General features: G+C 35.4%; 1 protein-coding gene across 4 annotated transcripts in view; it reads left to right on the top strand.

The window, feature by feature from the left end:
- Positions 1–17,322, top strand: part of LOC143241126 (uncharacterized) — a 51,468-nt gene that overhangs the window by 27,175 nt on the left and 6,971 nt on the right. The gene's annotated exons all lie outside the window — the stretch shown is intronic.

Raw genomic sequence — 17,322 nt, 5'->3', positions numbered from 1 at the left:
CAAGGAGATATGTCATTGTTCTGTATGCTGATTTGCACTGGGCATAACTTATTTACAATTCAAAAATTATTATTTAGTCTGTTATTTCCTCAAACTCTTGCCAACTACCTTTTATAGGCAAGACTTTGCCATCTGAGTAGATCATGTGTCTTCTAAATGACTTGTGAACTTCAAGCACCTGAGTAATATAGCTTAAAATATCACAGAAATGCCTGTATATGACACAGAGCTTTCTGAAATAGCTACAGGGGATGGAAATGGGCTATCACAGTGGCCTGTAGCACCTTGTCTGTGTGATACTTGCCCTGTTGTAGGATATGGTCATAGAATTATTTACTCTTAAAGAGATGAGAGAGAATTACAGAGATGCCAACCATTACGATTTTGGTGTATACATTACGACTATACGCTCATACAGACAAATATTACGACTTGTTGCAACTCCCAAATTATTATATATTATATAGGCCCATACAATAAAGTGATGAATTGTTCCCCTAGGGCTTGAAAGGAGTGAAAAGAAAATTTCTAGTGAGATACAAATAAATTTTGATAATAAATAAACTATGTCAGTCCAAATGGATACTTGCGATAATCATGTTTGTGCTTGAAATAATAAAAAATATTTGTATCTCTGATGTCTACCAATAGTTGAAGTGTGGTGCTTCTCCGTACTGGGTACGTGGGGGAATCCATAGTTACATCATCAGTGCTTGTCAGCTAATCAGCGCTCGCGTAGATGGGTATTTCTCGTTTTCTAAACGGCATAGAAACACCAATGCGATCGTTCACAAGTGGATGAAAGAGGCCTCGTTCACCAGATTGTCTTGTTTCTGGCAAATCTAAAAGGACTAAAACTGTGAATCAAAAATTTAGGAAATAGTATAGTGCAAAATATCCGGTCATTGCATCAAAAGTTAGTGACAGTCATGCGTTTTGCACAGTTTGTCACATCGATTTTTCTGTGGCGCATGGCGGGATAAACGATTGTTCCAGACATACAAAATCATCATCTCACCAACAAAAGGCTCAGGCGAAGACAAAAACGATTTATGAGTAAGAATTTCAAAAGAATTTTTTAAAATTCATTTATTAAATACACAAAACACAGTCATAAATGAGCAATCTATAGGAATAATAAATAATAATAGCTATAATAATAATATAATAATAAACAGCTTAGAGACATTGGTCAGGCCTAGTAATTGCAAATGATAAAGGGCTCTCAGTGATGTCGAGAAAACCCACTTGTAGAGAAATATATATGCAAAAACGGCTCGTTTAGGTTGAGAAAATATTTTACATAGAAGGTCGAACAACGTTTCGACCTTCTTCGGTCATCGTCAGGTTCACAAAGAAAGAGGTAACTGACCGGAAGCTGACCACATGTTTGAAAGGGGTTGTGCAACTGAGTGTCGGAACGTAGAGGGCGGTGTTAGATGTTTGAATATATAATTTTATTTATTTTATTATATTACTATAGGTGTAAAGGCGTTCCTTTATATTGGTTTATTTTGGGTTTAAGTTGTTATATAAGTAAGGCTTCTTTAATTTTGCGTTTGTTTATGTTTGTTTCTTTATTTAGTATTTGAGTGTTTTCTATGGTTGTGTTGTGTTTATTTGACTTGCAGTGTTCGAAAACGTGTGAAGGTGACTTTTTATGTTCTTTGAATCTGGTTTCCATTTTTCTACTTGTTTCTCCAATATAAAGGGCTCTGTCTACAATCATTACGCTCAGTCATTTGAAATAGTTGGCATCTCTGGAATTAGTTGAATAGTCCAGATATCTTCTACAACTAATAGCTGAGAGTATGATAATTTGCACAGCCATTAACCATAACACCAGTGCCTGCACTTCCTGGTATATACACAGTTAATTGAAAGTGCGTGTGTTTTCTTATAGCAAAGCCACATAAGGCTATCTGCTGAGCCCACCGAGATGAATCGAACGCCAAAATAAGGGGTTTTGTACAGCGGGGTCTAATTGAAAGTGCAAGATGGCACATCTTATCAGTACTAAGCCCCATGCAGTTATGAATTGAGGTGTTCATAAAGTTGGTGGTTATGAAATTTCTTTCTCTGGTAATTTTCATGGCTCTCTACAAACCCACAACTGGTAAGTACTAGGTGATTCCTGCATTATTACTAATCTACCTTCATGCATCAAGAAAAGTTGAGACAGCAAAATGTTAGTTTTATTGTTCATTTGACTTCCTTTAACGTTGTTGTAACTCGGCTGGAAATGACAAGAAATAATTGATATGTATTGATCATGACTAATTGTTTCAAATGTGCCAAGGTGTATGATATCACTAATACTGCTGCAGATACAGTTATGGAAGTGATGATTAAGCAGTAGTTCAAGTGCTTCAAGGCTTCAAACAAGTGAATGTGGACAAATGAGTCAACTTCACTAATCTGCCATTCCCTGAGTTGTATTAGATGTTGGTAGTAAAATCTGCAGATTTAATTATATCACCTTTAATCTGATAATTTAATTAGATGGCTGTGCAGATGAAGCACTTAAAATTATGAGTCTCATGTAGAATGATTGGAATGTTATTATCTGGTAACCTGATGGTGGTGTACTGGACAGTTGATAAGTGTTCTACTTAATGCTCACTAAACCTTATCATTAACTGAGAGTGCCTTCCTGGTCAACATTAAATATGGCCCACTGCCAAACACACCCAAATATCAAGTGTTTGTAATAATTTATGAAATGTGCAAACTTGGTATTCGTTTGATGAGTAATTTAATAGGAGTGGAACTTAAAACACTTGAACTGGTTACTTGGCTGTAATACGTTGTTTCTTTGGGTTCATCAGCTAAACAGATGGGATGCAGAATTTTAATATATTTTTTTGCAAGGAAGTATTTTACTGTAGTTTGTTTTTTATAGTGACAATGAGTACAAACTGTATCAGCAGTACAAATATCTCTTGGAATTGTTTTTCCTATACAAACCATTGTCATATACTTTACACTTGTACATTAGCCATGGGAGACATCTTAACTAGGAACTTGAGTGGATGCAATGATCTGTAAAAATTATTTGATGCATTTTTTGACATCTTGGTGTCTTATCCTATAGAAGAGAAACAGCTTTATCATTTTCCACAACTTCTTGAATAATGCCTCTGTTATAGAGGATATTGAAACTGGGTGTTCCTGCTAGATAAGAGAGAGTGTTGCTAGAAGAGCACAGGTTTCATGGAAAGATTGTCAATATAATACTCTCTCAAAAGTCAAAATAGGCTAAGTTGGCAGCTCAGGTATCTTGTAAATACTGTACATGTAAATCTATTTTATTTTTTGTTGTTATCATATAAGTATATATTTATATGATTTATAGTCTTCAGTGTCTTTATGTAAGCTCTTTTTTAATACACACTCATCTGATTGTACTCTGTAAACTACACTTGTATTAATCATTTTGGATTATGCTGAATCAGTTTATCTCACTATCTTTATTTAACTTGTATTTTTTATTCATTTTGTTCCACAGTTATCATACATTATGACATGAAATTTTGTTTTATGAGCTAGAGTTGTTTTAATATTTTGTTTTGTTTAGTGCAGTTTATTTTAATCTGTTTATTTGTTTATACTTAAGCACAAAGTGACAGATTGAGCTATCTGTGTCCTGCCCTCCATGGGTTTCTAATATTATAAGTCTGCAGACTTACTGCTGTAGGCACTGGGGAGCATATTTCAATCTGTTAATGACAAGAGTTGTAACACTCAGACTGTATAATGTTTAGCTTTCTGTAATTTTAATATAATACTTTTGAATTTCATGTGTATTTCTGGACATTGGTTACTAATATAGGCTCAGTATTGTCTGTTTCAAACCACTGTCTTAAGGATGTTGCACCTTTCTAGCTGTCATCAGTTTTCAACTATTTTTTTTGTTTTCTTTAGTTTGTTGGATCTTGGTGACTGGTATAGTGAAGTCTCTCAGGGTTGCCAGTTTGAAAATTAAATGAAAAATATGAGATGTTTTTAATGTTTGATTAATGTCTTCATGATATAAAGAGAGCAATTCTGTAAGTACTGTGGTTGGTGACACAACAGCCAGTTCTGCTAATAATGCAAGTTTAATAAAAGTTTGTGTCTTCTAAAGATATGTACAGAGAAAGCTTGAGTATTATATTCAGTCATATTTAAGAGTTTAGACTTGAAAGGTAGCCATTTTCCAGAAATAGCTAGTCCTTATTTTTAGTGCCAGCTTGAAATTTATTAATTTTATCTTCAAAACATAATGTAAATAAGGTTTATTTCTTTGCATCATAAATTTGTAGACACCTTCAGCCAAATTCTGTTAATCGTCCAGTTATATTGTGAAAGTAATATGAAATATGTACAAATAGAAATGTTTTATCGTACATGATTAATACATCATTTTTATTAGATTTAGGTATTACAAATTAATATGTAATTTAAAGTTATTTCACAACATGCTTTCACAAAATTTAGAGATCATATCTAAAGATGGGATATTTAAGGTATCTTGTGGTATTACTACTAAATGAAATAAACTTACAAGCTTTAACAAATATATTTTTTTGGAATGTTTAAAATATTTTTAACCCTATAACTGTTACTATTTCATTCCAAAATTAGAACTATAAGATTAAATTGTTTGGATTTTTTTAAAATTTTACTGGTTTTCAGGTGGTATTCCAAAACTTGGAATAAAATAAGCATACAGTTACCTAATCACAGCATTAACTAGTGGCAAAATCCATCTGGATTAAAAAAAATGAATGGAAAACATATTTTCACAGAAGAAGATGGAAACAGGTTTCGAGGAATGAGAAGGTTGTGTATAATACTGCATTTTGTCTTGAGGTGGAATTGAAGGGTTAGTCTAAAAGTTTTAGATTGCATGAATGACTGGCACAAAAAAATTAAAACTAGACAAAGGAAATGAAACTTTCCTGGACATTTCAAATCAGTTCTTATTCTTAAACTGCCAAAACTGTTCATACATTCCATATTCTCTGTACAGCTGACTAATCAGAAGCTGGGTCATTACCATTGGAAATAGATATACTTGATATGAAAGCTATAAAATATTCTTACACTCTTGATATATTGATTATAAATATGAAACAATGAAATTCTTTTCAGTTATGAAGTTAGGTGAACATTGCTGTAAGTTCAGAGAAGTGAGAAAGTGGCTGGCTTTAGGGGATTACAGCACTCAGTCAGTAGAAAATTATTCTAAGGAACCAATCACCTTTCTTATTCATCCAGTATTGACATTATATGAACTCCTAGGATTGTAAAACGTTGTAATCCAAACAGGTGTACAAGGTCAGAATATAAAAAGAGCTGTGTGGTGTGGGTGTGAGGAAAAAGTATAAAAGACAGGAACCCAGTGAAAGAGAAAATACTTGGAGATGTTAGATAAAAGGAATAATTGAGAAATAAAGTAATATGCTGCCAGTAAGAAATATAGTTCTTGATGTGTGTGTTATTGATTATAGTAAACAGATATTTGTTGTGTTTAAATTGTTAGGAGTCTGTTCATGACAGGAACAAGTGCAATCTCAATAACTTTATGGATGTATGAAATGAATACAAAATTCAAGTAGAATTATGAGAAAATAGTGTCAAAGTGATTGCAAAATTGTACAGCTTGTATTGTTGAAATGAACAAAATTCTGACATGGTCAGAGGCTTGACTCACACGTATGAGTTGTAGGTTGGAATACCTGTATCACCAAGCATGCTTTCCCTTTCAGCTGTAGTGGGCATTATAAGTGAAAGTCAATCCCACTATCCATTGGTAAAAGAGTAGGGTAGGAATTGATGGTAGGTAGTAATGACTAGCTGCCTTCTTTTTAATCTTTTACTGATATATTACAAATGACTAATGCAGATAGCATTCGTGTAGCTTTATGCTAAATTTGAAAGAAAATGTTAAAAATTTCATATTTGAATTAGAATTAATTGCATTGTCAACTAAAAGCAGAACTTTAGTGGAATAAATCATATATTTATATGTTTCTTGTTAAGCACAAAGCTAAGATAACTGTTTGTGCTTTGTTCACCCCAGTTATTGAGACTCAATTTTTAACATTATAAGCCCTTGGCTTTACCACTGAGAGTATAAGAGTGTGATATCCACATCTCACACCTATTAGATATTGTTATGTGTCGTTCACATATTCTACATCTCTGTAAAAAATGTTTACATAGTGGCAAAGTAGTAATAATCATGGCATCCAAATTGGCTATGACATGTGTCTGTAGCTATAATGATGGCCATCCGAAGCCTAGCTATTAGCCTTTTGAGTCTAAGGTTACAGACGTAATGCTGCAAAACGCTTTCTGCACTTTCACAGATATGTGCAAGTTATAAAAGTAACAGTCGACTATCATTCTGGCAGCAGGTGCTTCTGGATGCTTCCTTTTCTCATGTCAGTAGTTTGATGCTACATCTGCTTCTTAGGGGTCTCTGAACTGACCGTTTAGGTCACGTGTGTATACGATACAGTTCAGGTTGAAAGGGGTATTGTGTTCCAGATATAACGTTTCCTTGCAATTATTATTACTGAAATATTGTTATTTGTGCTTCGTATGCTATACTTGATAATATTCAGAAGAGTAAATACATGTAGCCTATGTTAATTAATAAATTACAAACATAATATAACTTTTAATTTTTAAACTGTATTATACCGGACCTCTTTTTTTTTTCTGCAAAATATCTGTTGTATTGAGTGAGTTATAGAAACTTCATCGTGTTTGGAAAGTAAATCTTGAAGTTAGGTTATGATGTGATTATACTGGAAGACGTGAAGAATCATGGACATATATATATATAGTTTGGGTGATATTTTGTTTCTTTGCTTGATTGGAATAAGGAAGCAGAGGAAATGTTTTACAACTGTACTTACGTCAAATGCTCTTTATGTAGATAAACTGATAAGGACATGCATCTCAAGACGGCTGGTAAGGGTATTAAAACTTGTATTGAAATAAAGTAGAGAATGTTTCGACATAAGGTTATCTTCAGGTTAATAAAGAGGTTTTTCGTCATCGCGAATGATAAGGAAATGATTGGTGTCCATCTTCTGTTTGGTATCATCATCTGCCGAATCTGCTAATTGTGATACGCCAAACTGGAATGCATATCTTAATGTTTATGATTTTCGTTCAAACGTAATTGTCAAGTTAACGGAAAACGATCGCTTCGAGCTGTAATTTATTTGACGCTAAAATTCCTTAGTCAATTAATAATGTATGTTAAATATTGTGTAGATTATTCATGATTCATTTACGAGCAGAAGACCCACTAAAGTTTTAACAGAGCAGGTGAAGAAAGTTTTTACTAATAAATTGATTTATAATGCTTCTTCCGTCCTGGGATAGTCGTGACTTAGTAATTGGTTCAACTGTTCATGAATACGAGGATTCAATGTTCAAATCCAGTTGCCGACAAAACTCACTCCAAATTTTGAGAGCGTGGATACTTTATGGGAGAAAAGGTCTAATACTTTTTATAATTTTGGTCTAATATCTGAAATCGAACTTTTAACGTATTCTAGAAATTTAAAAGTACTATATATCTTCTGTAAGATATTATTATCGTATGGCATTGTCATATAAAAAAATCAAAATATTCTATCGATTAGAATGTTTGTTAGCGCCCTCTGGTGTGACGCTGATGTGTGTATTTTACACTTTTGGATTACTAAAGGGAAAAAAAAGAAAGACGCCAAGCTCAGCAATCCGACTATGTAATGTGTTTCTAAGAAAGAAAGGTCCCCCGCTGGTACAGCGGTAATTCGGAGTTACAACGCTAAAATCAAGGGTTCGATTCCCCTCGGTTGACTCAACAAATAGTCCTATGTTGCTTTGCTATAAGAAAACACACACTGAGAGAGGAGAAATATGATAGTCAACAATTTTTGAATAAGTGATTGACTATTATTGAGCAGCTGTGTTTAACCTTTTAGTTCATATGGTAAAACTAAGCTTAAATGGTTTTAAAAACTGGTTGTTTTTGTTACAGAGCTCCAAATGATGATTTGTTTCATGGTTTTTGTTGTTGTTGTTTTTCCTTCTACCTCTAAGGTGGTTTATGTGATATAAACCGTATGCCAAATTTTAAATACGTTCCAAAATAATTTGTAAATTACAATTTTCTGTCGAGCGCATGGTATTTGTCTGTCAAAAAAATAAATTATTTCATGCATAGTCGTATTGAGCAGTTAAAAGTACACTCACAAAAATATACGAATACCAACAAAATATTTCTCGAGAAGTGAAACGTAAGTAAACACTAATGTGTAACAGAAATGCAGATTTAAAATAACCGCAAAATTTAAATAAGTAAAATTACAAAAAGTTTAGGCATGTATGAAATTTATATTTTTTTACGGATCGCTTCCATGATTTTATTTTCTCTAAATATGGCAATGACTTAATGCTCGAGTTAGCATAGAAAGCAACTTTTGGCAGTCGTGGTTGAAAAGTTGCGTCATCTCAAATACTGAGACGTTGAACTCACGTCGGATACTGTGTTTGCGCATATTTTCTGGGTTGATGGACTGTTAGCTTCCAAAGCATCTGTAAAAATTATCTAATAAACTGAAGTAGGATTTACATAATTCGTTTCGAATCTTTCTATGCACCTTCTAGTAGCTCAGTGGTAAAAATTGAGAGCTTATCGTTTGTTTTGAATTTCGCTATCTGTGCTAGCCGTCCCTAATTTAACAGTGTAAGACTAGAGGGAAGGCAGCTAGTCATCACGACCCACCGCCAACTCTTGGGCTACTCTTTTACCAACGAATAGTGGGATTGACCGTCACATTATAACGCCCCCACGGCTGAAAGGGCGAGCATGTTTGGTGCCACCGGGATGCGAACCCGCGACCCTCGGATTACGAGTCTCACGCCTTAACACGCTTGACCATGCCGGGCCCACACCAGATGAACATGATTAGAAGATCGTTACTCAGCATTTTGAATGAGGCCTGCCCAATTTAAACCTCCGACATTTAGTTTGGTGTGCTCCTGATTGTTGAAGTGAGAGTGAGCACCATGGTGAGAGCAAAAGAGCTGTCTGAGGCCTTCAGAAAGAAAATTGTAGCAGCTTATGAGTCTGGTAAGGGATTTAAAAAAATCCCAAAAGATTTTGAAATCAGCCATTCCACTGTCCGTAAAATAGCCAAGAAGTGGAGGGCTTTCAAAACAACTGCCAACATGCCCAGGTCTGGTCGTTCAAGTAAGTTCACCCCGAGAGCAGACTGCAAGATGCTAAAAGAGGTCTCCAAACACCCTAACATGTCATCACGGGACCTACAGCAGGCTCTGGCTACTGTTGATGTGAAAGTGCATGCCTCTCCAATCAGAAAGAGACTGTACAAGTTTAAAATGCATGCGAGGTGTGCAAGGAGGAAACCTTTGCTCTCTAAGAGAAACATCAAGGCCAGACTGAAGTTTGTCAGAGAGAATGTAGACAAAGACCAGGACTTCTGGAATAATGTTCTTTGGACAAATGAGTCCAAAATTGAATTATTTGGACACCAGAAGAGAGAACATGTTTGGCATAAACCAAATACAGTATTCCAGTAAAAGAACCTCATACGCACTGTGAAGCATGGGGGTGGAAGTGTCATGGTTTGGGGCTGCTTTGCTGCAGCAGGACCTGGACAGCTCACAATCATAGAATCCACCATGAATTCTACTGTGTATCAGAGGGTGCTTGAGGATCATGTGAGACTTTCTGTACGAAAATTAAAGCTGAAGCGAAACTGGACCCTGCAACGCGACAATGACCCAAAACATACTAGTAAATCTACCGAGGAATGGCTGAAAACTAGAAATGGAGAGTGCTGGAATGGCCGAGTCAAAACCCAGATCTTAATCCCATTGAGATGTTGTGGGGTGACTTGAAATGGGCTGTACATGCAAGAAACCCCTGAAAGAATTCTGCATTGAGGAGTGGGGCAAACTTTCTTCAGACCGATGTCAGAGACATGTAGATGGCTACAAGAAGCGTCTCACTGCAGTTATTTCAGCCAAAGAGAGTAACACTAGCTATTAGGGGGTAGGATGTCCTACCTTTTTCCTCAGTTAGAAAATGCATTTTTGTAAAATTACATTTACAGAAGATCTTAAAGTCTTTTCTTCAGTTTTAATTGTTTAGTTATACTCCTATAATCTCTCAGTATTGTTGAAATTGATATTAAATATCTATATATCCAAAAATGTTACACAAATACACAGGCTTTCATAGGGTGTCCTAACTTTTTCACATGACTGTAGATACGTACTTGACACGCACTACAAATATTAAAAGCAATCATTGTGTTTGTCATTTTGGCGTTAGAAGAGGGGGTAATTTAAAATCGATTTCATGTTACTTCCCCGGTACTCTGAAAACAATTTCATATTGCCGGGGGGTAACTTGAAAACGGGAATAATTGTGGGCAAAAACATCTTCTTTGCTGCCAGCGTAACGAAATATCACAGTGTGGTTGCTATGGTTAACTTTTTCCTTATCTGTTGAAGTTTATCCGTTGCTCTAATTGATTAATTTGACACGTCAAACTATATGAAAATAAATTGTTCAACCACAGATACCATGACAGAGCAACTTCTCTTTCTTTTAACCTGTCTGATGGTTTACGGAAAGGAAAAACAGAATAGAAATTAGGATATGTAATATTTCCTTGTAAATACGTTGTATTAATTAGGTTTGTAAAATTAAAATAAAAAAGAAAGAAAATATTTAGAAATCACAGAGGATTTTCTTTTACCGAAAGCAACTTTGTAATATATTATAACTGCTGATCAGAGTGTTTCTGGAAGCATAGCTGCTGTTTTTGTTGTTTGGCGAGTATTACGTTTTTACATACTGAGGTTTTTTTTTACATTACAAAAAGTAATTGTTAAGACATTGTTATTTTATATTTCTGCATGTCTTTGTGGTTTTATTTCTGATATTTGTAATTGTTTTATTTTCAAAATGGCCCGGCATGGCCTAGCGTGTTAAGGCGTGCGACTCGTAATCTGAGGGTCGCGGGTTCGCACCACTTCGCGCCAAAAATGCTCGCCCTTTCAGCCCTGGAGGCGTTATAATGGTACGATCAATCCTACTATTCGTTGGTAGAATAGTAGCCCAAGAGTTGGCGGTGGGTGATGATGACTAGCTGCCTTCCTTCTAGTCTTACACTGCTAAATTAGGGACGGCTAACACAGATGGCCCTCGAGTAGCTTTGTGCGAAATTCAAAAACAAAACAAACAAATATTTTCAAAAATTGTATTTTTGTGAATTCTTTTTGAAAGATGTTCAAATATTGGAGTACCGTACTTAATTCGCTCATAAAAAAAATAGTCTGTGAACGTTATGTGTAGGCCCGTTATGGCCAGTTGATTGAGGCAGTCGACTCATAATCCGAGGATCGTGGGTTCGACTCCCCGTCACACCAAACATGTTTGCCTTTTCAGCCGTGAGGGCGTTATAATGTAACGGTCAGTCCCACTATTCGTTGATAAAAAGAGTAGCCCAAGAAATGGCGGTGGGTGGTGATGACTAGCTGCCTTCCTTCTGGTCTTGCACTGCTATATTAGGGAGAGCTAACACAGATAGCCCTCATGTAGCTTTGCGCGAAATTCAAAACAAACAAACAAACATTATATGTATCAGACGAGGTATAAACAGAAATGTAAGAACTCTGACGCGACTCCATATTCTGTAAAGTAGCCCTTTTTAAGTATTTATGTTCAATCAAAAAGTACAGTGGTACAGAATATTTTTTATATTTACTTCTGTCTTTCAGAACGCCCAAACGAACTCACTTCAACATATTGCAACTGGCTTCAAAGAAATAACATTAAAGATTCTGTCAGCTGAGGTTGTCAGTGAAACAAATATAACTTTTCATTCAGCTATTACACTGGCGTGGCGTAGTTTGGTTGTTATTTCTTTGTAAATTGGTACAAGTATCATTACAAGATATAGCCTACAGAAAAATCATCTCATAGGGAAAAGACATGCAATTAGGTCGACATATAGATAGATGTATAAATAAGTGGGTTGAAAGAGAGAAATAGAAAAGATATGTAGGTGAACAGGCAGATAGAAATGCAAGGATATAAAAAATATAGTAGGCAAAAAGATGTATCAAGTCGAAAGGACTTGTTGAATGATTCGATAGCTACAGCTGTGTCTGTTCAACTGGGTTTACACGTGTACATTCCTCGTGACTATGGCGCCAGCATCAGACATTGTCAGTCACGAGGAATTTCAGTTCGATTAGAAACTGACACGTGGAGACGGTTAATCGTGAGGTTAACATTGTATTGGTATGACTTGCGGATTTTGTGAGGCGTGAACCTTAGTGTCTACTCATAAATTATTTTCTAATTTTTAATTTTTGGTGTATTGTTACAAGTTGTATTATGTTGAATATTGATGGGGTACCTGGATTAAACTATATAATCTAAAATTTCTAGGTTTTCGCAGATAACACTATGAAACACAATTTTTTTTTTTTCCTGGATAGTATGTGTTATTTCTTAATTGCTTATGTTGTAAAAGTACAGAAAATGGCCATTATACCCTTCAAACGTATCTTTTGTGACCTGGATAATGAAAGTTAGAAATTAACCTATTTTCTATGTAAAAACGGGCAAATTTGCACATTTTCATTTACATAAGGTCTGAATAAAACAACATATGAATCAAGATTTACGTGTTTTTATACTAAATTTATACAAAAATGAACATAAATGTTTAGAAGTGAGTAGTTTTTCGAGATTTGCGTCTTTAATGTAAATCACTTTCACATATCAGCCTCCCAAATATTGTCTCCCATCATGTTTTCGTTATACGCTCCCAGGTCACAAAAGCAAAGTTTGAAGAGAAAAATAGGTCTTTTCCTCTTACTTTAGGCATAAACAATTGGGAAATAACACTTTCTGCCCAGGAACAAGTAAAAGTAAAAATTTTGTTACATAGTGTAATAGAATAGTCACTTGTTATGATAGAGTTTGGTTATAGCTTTGAGCAGAATGTTATTATTTTATTACTTTTATTGCTCAAATCCATAACATAATAAATATTCCACTTGTTATACCTATCAAGTTTTGTATATTTTGCAATAGCACAGCTTTTAACAGCTAGAAACTGGGTTTCGATAGCCGTGGTGGGCAGAGTACAAATAGTCAGCCCTTAGTGTAGCTTTGTGCATAATACCAAAAAAATTTTATTCGTATATATATGCAAATATTCCTCTGAGTACGTGTTACGAAAATATGGTCAAAACAGGAAAGAGCGAAATGTGTCTCTTGAATTTGTATATAACTGAATACGTTTTCAAAGTAAGCAAGTGTAATTACCATGTGAGCCGGTTTTAATATATTGTTGTAATGTGTTCTGTATAAATTATTTTGCAAACACATTATTATAACGAATTTCTTTTCTAACGATTTTTTTTTTTTTACAGCAACGTTCTCTTAGAATACTAATTCTACAAACAATCTTTGAACAGAAATTTCAAAAACAGTGATTAGCTTCACTTAAATTGCAATAAGTTTGCCTAACTTAATTAGCTTTGATAGATAAACATGGAACTCACCTAGTAAGTAGACAGCAGAGTAGACGCGATAATTTCCTTTATAAACGCTAAACTGAATCAGTCAAACACTTCACTGAATTCTATCTTCACACATTGATTCTTTGTATTTATTATGTACTCTGGCTTCTCTCAATTCTACAAAATTTCTAGATTTGATGTAATTAGCAAAATACAAACACATCACTGAAAATAAGCTTGTAGAACAGGGAGAGTCGTATCCTAATATCAGACAAATGTTTGTTACATTTGCTATGTAACAAACTCATTGTTTTAAAAATTCTTAAAACTGATCTGAATTACTTGTTAACTTTCGCTTATTTTGTTCTTTGACCAAGTAACGTCATTCACCTAAATGTCATAGATTCCAACAATCCCAAGAACCAATGTTATGCGCTAATTCCAGTAACGATGCGCTAAGATCGTAAATATCATCAGTAGCTCATCTGTCACGCCAGACGTGCTCGCCCTTTCAGCCGTGGGGGCATTATAAAGTGACGGTCAATCCCACTATTCGGTGGGTGTTGATGACTAGCTGCCTTCCCTCTAGTCTCATACTGCTAAATTAGGGACGGCTAGCGCAGATAGCGCTCGAGTAGCTTTGCGCGAAATTTAATACAAAACAAACCAGTAGCTCACTCGCTAAATCGAAACTGTTAGTTTTTAATCGCAGTGCTTGTAACATCTTCAATATAAATCTTTCTTAGGCTGTCTAATTATTTACTCATTGTTACATCAAACTTGTCATCGGGTTTACTTGAAAAACAATTGTAAAAAGTGATCATCAAATGTTTGTCTCATAAGACCTATGCTCCTGCAAAACAACATCAAGAAAGAACGTAGGCCGTCGCAGGTTTATTCAAACTGTTCATCGTGTTTACCTTTATCAGAATCTTATGATGATAAGCTTTAGAACATCTAACTCACAAAACTAGTATTTACGCCATCTGGTAGGTGCGCTGAAACATTTTGTCAAACATCTCTAATTGTTTCAAACGGCTTACGTCACAAATAATAAGCTTAAAGGAAAGAATTAAGTCGACACCTTAATGGAGATAGTCTGTTGTGTAGCTTTGTGCATGACATTTGTCACACAAATGGAGATAGTCTGTTGTGTAGCTTTGTGCATGACATTTGTCACACAAATGGAGATAGTCTGTTGTGTAGCTTTGTGCATGACATTTGTCACACAAATGGAGATAGTCTGTTGTGTAGCTTTGTGCATGACATTTGTCACACAAATGGAGATAGTCTGTTGTGTGGCTTTGTACATGACACTTGTCACACAAATGGAGATAGTCTGTTGTGTAGCTTTATGCATGACATTTGTCACACAAATGGAGATAGCCTGTTGTGTGGCTTTGTACATGACATTTGTCACACAAATGGAGATAGTCTGTTGTGTAGCTTTGTGCATGACATTTGTCACACAAATGGAGATAGTCTGTTGTGTAGCTTTGTGCATGACATTTGTCACACAAATGGAGATAGTCTGTTGTGTAGCTTTGTGCATGACATTTGTCACACAAATGGAGATAGTCTGTTGTGTGGCTTTGTGCATGACATTTGTCACACAAATGGAGATAGTCTGTTGTGTAGCTTTGTGCATGACATTTGTCACACAAATGGAGATAGCCTGTTGTGTAGCTTTGTACATGACATTTGTCACACAAATGGAGATAGTCTGTTGTGTAGCTTTGTGCATGACATTTGTCACACAAATGGAGATAGTCTGTTGTGTAGCTTTGTGCATGACATTTGTCACACAAATGGAGATAGCCTGTTGTGTAGCTTTGTGCATGACATTTGTCACACAAATGGAGATAGTCCGTTGTGTAGCTTTGCGCATAACATTTGTCACACAAATGGAGATAGTCCGTTGCGTAGCTTTGCGCATGACATTTGTCACACAAATGGAGATAGTCCGTTGCGTAGCTTTGCGCATAACATTTGTCACACGAATGGAGATAGTCCGTTGCGTAGCTTTGCGCATGACATTTGTCATACAAGTGGAGATAGTCCGTTGCGTAGCTTTGCGCATAACATTTGTCACACGAATGGAGATAGTCCGTTGCGTAGCTTTGTGCATGACATTTGTCATACAAGTGGAGATAGCCTGTTGGATAACTTTGCGCATTACATTTGTCACACAAATGGAGAGAGCCTGTTGCGTAGCTTTGCGCATAACATTTGTCACACAAATGGAGATAGCCTGTCAAGTAATTGAAACAGATCTAATAGCAAATAAAGAAAAAATATTATTTAGGTTTACAGATTTCAGTTAGTGTAACCGCAAGTATATTGTACCACTACGGCTATATATGTAATACATAAGTATCTGATAAAATAATCTATATTAATTTTTTTGATTAAATTAAAAAATATGGAAAAATATGTTTACAAATATTACTTTTTAGTGGTTAAATATCCATAAAGGGGGTTAACATAGCCTATACTTAATTGACAATTATTTCATGACAAAAAATATTATTCAACTCTTTATTTTCTGATACGTTCCAATACGAGGTGCTTAATCATAATAATACAAATACCAGGGAATCAGAATAATGGCGTGTTGAACAGTAAGTATTGTAAGATTTAATGGTATTACTGTGGTATCCTGTAAATATTTTGGTCTCCAACAAGAGGATGCAATTAGTCGAGGGCCCGGCATGGCCAAGCGTGTTAAGGCGTGCGACTCGTAATTTGAGGGTCGCGGGTTCGCATCCCGGTCGCGCCAAACATGCTCGTCCTTTCAGTCGTGGAGGCGTATAATGTACGGTCAATCCCACTATTCGTTGGTAAAAGAGTAGCCCAAGAGTTGGTGGTGGGTGGTGATGACTAGCTGCCTTCCCTCTAGTCTTACACTGCTAAATTAGGGACGGCTTGCACAGATAGCCCTCGAGTAGCTTTGTGCGAAATTCCAAAAACAAACAAACAATTAGTCGAGAGTCATAGACGTGGCAGTTAGGGAACTAGAAAAAAGATCAATATGGCGAAGCGTTAGAGAAAATTGACCCTCAAATGGAAGTATAAAAAATAATGTTATGAAAGAAACAAAAAAATTAGAACCATGTAAGTTTGGTCTTACCAAATGGAAACATTGTTAATAGTTCTTTCGCTCTGTTGTGTCGTAACCCTACTTCGTGACATCATTTTTTGTGTGTTTATGCATTTTGGTGTAAAATCTACAGCGTATATTAACTTTCTGTATGTTACTACACAGGTGTAGTTGCCTTGGCTACGCATTTCATACATCTTAAGGGAATCCCCAAGTTTTGTAATAGCTACATTATATGTCAGTCACGTGATTACCACATATTTTCAAAAATGAAAGAAAAAACGAACTTTTACAGAAGTTTTACATTTATTGCCTTACTTTTGCAGCTGTAAATCATTCTTTAGTCATGATAAATCGGAAGTGGGGGGAGAGATCAGTTATACTTTCAGTTATGCAAGAGGTTTCTTCTGTATCATGAGCAGTTAATATAGAACTCCAAAATTTGTTACAAATAATTTCTCTCTACTAAATTGCTGTAAAATGTATGCTGCATTTACGTCTGTCAAGAGGAATATGGATTATATAACTGAGGTAGAATTTTCAGTATTGTTACACAAACAGCTGTTAAATGTAACTGAAATATGAATGAATATCACGTCACAAAGCAAGACATTCAACATGGAACATAATCTGTTTTATAGACTTAAAAACTATGTACA

Source organism: Tachypleus tridentatus, chromosome 13 (genome assembly GCF_004210375.1).
Source record: "Tachypleus tridentatus isolate NWPU-2018 chromosome 13, ASM421037v1, whole genome shotgun sequence".
Lineage (NCBI taxonomy): Eukaryota > Metazoa > Arthropoda > Merostomata > Xiphosura > Limulidae > Tachypleus > Tachypleus tridentatus.
This window is presented reverse-complemented; position numbering and strand designations above follow the sequence as displayed.